The following is a 6,055-nucleotide window of genomic DNA, read 5'->3' as shown; positions in this document are numbered from 1 at the left end:
AAGCATAACATTTGAAGATCAGGATATTTAGGTTTCTAATACTAGGTTTTGGTTGATTGAAAGGCCAAAAGGAAATAGGTCGAGTTAACAATCTCTAAAAACTAGTCTAAGGCTGTGAGTGACAAAAACAAGTTATGAAAACGATTCCTTTTTTTTAACTGTATCTTAGAACTAAATGTTTAACGTGCATGACTGCAAGTTTATAAATGATATATGATTTATATGTTTAGCTTTCGAGTATGAGTTTCGAGCTTACATTTTTTTATCATTTCTTCACCAAATTTCAGAGGGGTTTCAAAGGGTAGAAGGCTGAGAAAGGAAGAAGAAGAAGTTCAAAAGATGTATGTTAAAGAAGACAAGGAGTTCGCAAGACATCTCTTGTTTTTTTTATTGATTTCGAGCTATACAAATATAATTAAGAGGTGAGGTTTAAATTTACTGAAAGCCAATTCATTTTCAAAAAAAAATTATGAAGAAAGCTTGAGCAAATTCTAATGTTCATTGGGTGAATTTTGACAGAGAAGACAGGGCAGATTGTTTTCACACGAAATCAGGATATCTCAGGTTTTTTTAGTATTTCAGGGTGTACCAGTGGAGTTAAGATCTCTATTTGGTATGGTTTGAAAGCTTGTTCTATTTCCTACAACTTTATTGATGAACTCGTGAACCAAAAATGACTAAAAATAAGTAAAATTGTAGGGACAAGTTAAAGGGGTCGTGGTGTACACGATTGTTGGAGCGGTTCTATTTCGAGGGATGTCTGAGATTATACATAGGGAATCAGATTTACATATCTTGAGGTAAGTTATAGAGGACCACAAAATGAAGAGTTTGACATAAATAACTCTCATTTTGGTTAAGTATTGCAAGAGTTATGATCATTTTAATGTCGTGCTGCGAATCTGAAAAATTTTGAGAAATGTGTGGAATATGGTTTTATTTCTTAAAGTTAGACTTCTTAAGCGTTATCCTTAGTCTAATACTTGGAATTTTGAGAAATGTGTGGAATAAAATTTGAAGATCACAATATTTAGGATTCTAATACTCGGTCTGCTTGTTTGACAGTCTAAGACAAAATAGGTCGAATTTACACACGGGGAAACTAATCTAAGACTGTGAGTGACAAAACTAGTTTTGAAAATATTTCTTCCTAATTATTTTTTATGATTGACTGCTGTATATGTTTAATTATGAAGCTATGAAAATCATTTGAATTCCATAATTATTTTCAAGTATGTGTTTCAAGACTAGGCTTCTTAATGAAAACTTATGCTAATACGTGATTAACAAATGTCTGGAAAGTATTCGAACCACTGCGTTTCAATCAAAGCATGAGTTACCAAGTTTTGTTTTAAGAACTACAACTTTTCACGAAAAATCTAAGTAAGCTCAAGCTTTACGAGAGATAAAGATAGCATGCATGTTTTAATGTTTTCATATGTCTTATGATATTTCCATTAACTACATGACTGAGGTATCTGAACCCGAAGCTATGTGGTACCATGTGCACGTAGGTTACGTTTCGTTGTTGACGTTGAGTGTACTCCGTGACAACGATGCTATCGTGAGTACTGGGCAGGCCCTACTACATCGTAGAGCTTGTAAACGTTGGTTGTACTTGGCATGCGCTACACCACGTAGATTTGTCGTGTTGGTTAAAATATTTTGATATACTTGATATGCCTTGCAAGATTTCGATGATGTACATACTGAGTATTTGAGAAAGCTATTCTTACTATTATATGTTAATATTTACGACTTTATAAATAGATTTATATATGTAGGCTTTCACGTGCTCTTCCCTTTAAATTTATAGTTTTAAACTGAGTAGTCACTTACTGAGCTTTATAGCCTACTCTTCCAAAATGTTTTTGTAACGACCCAACTTTCCGGACTAAGCTGAGGTCACTACTCAGTACTAAGACTCGACCACAAAACATAAAAAAAACTCATAACGGACCGGTTACGATTCATTAAAAACGTTAGAAATATTACAAAAACAGTTTCGGACCCTATTTTAAATCACAGTCACGAGAGTTTCAAATACAATACTCAAGTCATCAAACTCACAATCACAAAATCAAATATTCTAACAAAATACATCAGCGGAAGCATAAAGAAAACCAGACGCATCCATATGGCCTTCACACATTCTTCTTGCCCCTCGTCGGTCTGCCCCTCGCTGTACCCTTACCTGAAAAGTTAAAGAAGAGAAAGGGTGCGTATAAAATATATCCAGTAAGGGACCCACTACTGGGCCCGTTAGGGAACAACAGTTAACTTCCTATTCAGGGGTACCCTACATAACGGTCTAGTGGTTTCGTAGAACGCACACATCAGTCTCGTGATCCCGAAGGATGCACGTATCAGTCTAGTGATCCCGAAAGATATACCTATCAGTCTAGTGATCCCGAGGGATGCACATATCAGTCTAGTGCTCCCGAAGGATGCACATATCAGTCTAGTTCTCCCGAAGGATGCACGTATCAGTCTAGTGATCCCGAAGGATACACCTATCCGTAAGGTACACTACACCATAGATGAAGCTAACCGTTACCCCTCTGTCCCTACTAAACCGTCTACAACAGTCGTACCCCAACAACATTCATATTACAATTTCGCCATAGGCTTCGCCAGTCAGATAGTATAGGTTTAAACAACTACATCCTCAGTTGCTATATGCGTTTCCAATTCACACACCATTGTGATATCCCTAGATCAAGTCAACTAGTCAATCAAAATCGGACTCACCGTCCTTCCACGACCAACTCCTTACTCCCGATGGCACACAAGCTATACCTAGCGGTCACGTTACCTTCACATCGGACAAGAGCATAGCAACGATACTTAAAAGTCAAACATACATCCATTTATTTAGTACAGTTACTAACGTGTAATCCCCTGTGGATTACTACGTTTCCAGCCTCGATCCGAGGTCTAGTAGTAGGAAAACCCTTACCTGATACTTGGTTATGCCCCTCGATCGAGTCCACGCTAAACAGATCCACCTAAACGAAAACACAAGGGTTTAAACGATGACACCAGTATAAGTCACCTTTTTAAATCATTCGAAACGACAACGTCGGCTTACCCGAGTAAAGAGAGCTATTCCCAAATGAACTTGCCGTGGGACCGTGAACTTGAGCGTCAAACCCCTATCACCTTCAAGGAATGAAAGATAGGACCCAATCTTACTCCAATATTCAAACTCGAAACGGTTATAGCAACATTGGGTAAATTACCAAAATGATCCTTACCGAAGACTCACCGTGACCCGAAGTGGAGTGTCACACCCCCTCCCGGACTACCTGCTACCTTAGATCGAAAGATGGCGTGAAGCCGACGAACAACGCTTTTCTGTACCTGTATCTGTCGACTCTGCTTAAAACTTTCATGTGATGAACTTGCCAATCTAGTATATAAACTATTGCACATGCCACAAAACACAGCGGATCCTAGGCTAGTCAAACACATACATGAAGTGTACCTCAAAATTTACCGATTTCACGAGTAGACCTAAAGACACCTTAATCAAAATATAACCAACAAAATTTACACAACTATAGCTCCTAAAGCATATACAAACTTTTGAGTATCTATAACATACAAGGGTGTATATACATCACAACACAACAGACTCTATGCCCGACTCAAAACACGTACTGGCAATCGATAATGAAGCTTCCGCAGACTAAGGACGTCTATCAGGCACCGGGAAGTCGATCAATACCTGGAAAATGGGTAAAACATTTTGGAAAGGGTGAGCTATGAAGCTCAGTGAGTGACTCAGTTTAAAACTATGAATTTAAAGATAAGAGCACGTGAAAACTTTACACATATAAATCTGTTTATACAAGTCGTAAATGTAAATGCGTAGTAGTAAGAATAGCTTCCTTAAATACTCAGCATATTCATCATTGAAATCTAGCAAGGCATATCAAGTATATCGAAGCATTTTAACTAACATGACGAATCTACGTTGTGTAGGGTACACCTAGTACAACAACGTTTACAAGCACTACGATGTAGTAGGGCCCGCCCAGCACTCCCATCGTCTTTGTCGTAGTGGGGCCTGCCCAGCACTCACGACAGCATCGTTGTTACGGAGTACACTCAACGTCAACAACGGAATCTAACCAGTGTGCACACGGTAATCTCTAGCCTCAGGCTCAAGATCTCAGTCATGTAGTTAATGAAAATTTCATAAATCATCTTAAAATATTAAAACATGCCTGCTTATAATTTTACACGAAGCTCGAACTTTACTCAGCTCTTTCGTGGAAAATTGTAGTTCTTAAAACAAAACTTCATACTAATTCATGCTTTGCTTAAAATATTGTGGTTTAAATACTTTCCAAACATTTAATATCTACGTGCTAGCATAAATTTCTTTAAGAAATCTAGTCTCCAAATGTATACTTGAAAATAGTCATGAAATTCAAATACCTTTAATGGCTTCGTAAATAAACATTTATCGCATTCAATCATAATAACAATTATGGAAAATATTTCAAAGTTGGTTTTGTCACTCACAGTCTTGGGCTAGATCCTTGGTCTATAAGCTCGGTTTAATTCTTCTCGGCCTGCCCAACAACCCAACCGAGTATTAAAACTCTAAACATTCTGGTTTCCTAAAGATATACATAACATGTCGCACCAAAGACGACGCTCACGAAAACAAAGCTTAAGAAATAAAATCCTATTTCAACAATTCTCTAAAATTTCCAGATTTCTAACATAAACTTCAAAGGACTGTAACTTTCTCAATACTTAACGAAAATGAGTATTCTTTATATCAAAATCTTCATTTTGAGATCCTCTAAAACTTACCTGAAGACATATAAATCTGAGTCCCCGTGCATAAACACATATAACCCTCAAAACAGAACCACTTCCAGAATCGCGCGCACACGACCTCTTTAACTTGTCCCTACAATTTAACTAATTTTTAGTCGTTTTTGGTTTACAATTTCTTTATGAAAGTTGTAGTAAATTGAATAATCTTTCCAACCATACAAAATAGAGATTTTAATTCCACCGATACACTCTGAAATACAAGAAAAACCAGAGACCTCCTGATTTCGAGTGAAAACCAACTGCCCTGTTTTCTTCATCAAAAAACACCAAATCAATATCCGAATTTGCTCCAACGTTCTTCATAAAGTTTGTTTGAAAATGAGTTAACTTTCAGTAAATGTAAACCAACTGCCCTCTTCTTTTTATCCTTTCTTTTCTTTCTTTTCTTTACTTTATTTAATAAAACTATTTAATATATAAATAAATATATATATATATATATATATATATATATATATATATATTTACACTTAATTTCTATTTTATTTTTCTTTTTTTCTTTCTACATTTAAAGAAATTAAACCAAGAAAATATCGGGTTTACAACTTACCTTAACTGATATTATCGGATATCTCGTCTTCATCTGATATTCTGGTTCCCAAGTTGCCTCCTCCGCTCCATGATGTCTCCACAAAACCTTTATGAGTGGAATCGTTTTGTTTCTCAAAACTTGTTCCTTTCTATCGAGAATCTGAACTTGTTCTTCAACATAACTCAAACCTTCCACGACCAAACTCCATGATCAATGTCCAGACAAAAGACTACCACATACCTAACCGTAAAACTTTAAAGTCCATCGACATACAATTCTAATCCACAACGTAGCCCATTAACATAACTACAATATACCGAACATCCGGGCATCGGTGTCTATCCGTAAACAACTCCTTACACTCGATGGCACACAAGCTACAACTAGCGGTCACGTTACCTTCACATCAGACAAGAGCATAGCAATGATACTTAAAAGTCAAACATACTTCCATTTATACAGTACAGTGACTAACGTGTAATCCCCTGTGGATTACTACGTTTCCAGCCTCGATCCGAGGTCCAGTAGTAGGAAAACCCTTACCTGATACTTGGTTATGCCCCTCGATCGAGTCCACGCTCAACAAATCCACCTAAACGAAAACACAAGTGTTTAAACGATGACACCAGTAAAAGTCACCTTTTTAAATCATTCGAAACGACAATG

Source organism: Cucumis melo, chromosome 5, assembly GCF_025177605.1.
Source record: "Cucumis melo cultivar AY chromosome 5, USDA_Cmelo_AY_1.0, whole genome shotgun sequence".
Taxonomy (NCBI): domain Eukaryota; kingdom Viridiplantae; phylum Streptophyta; class Magnoliopsida; order Cucurbitales; family Cucurbitaceae; genus Cucumis; species Cucumis melo.
This window is presented reverse-complemented; position numbering follows the sequence as displayed.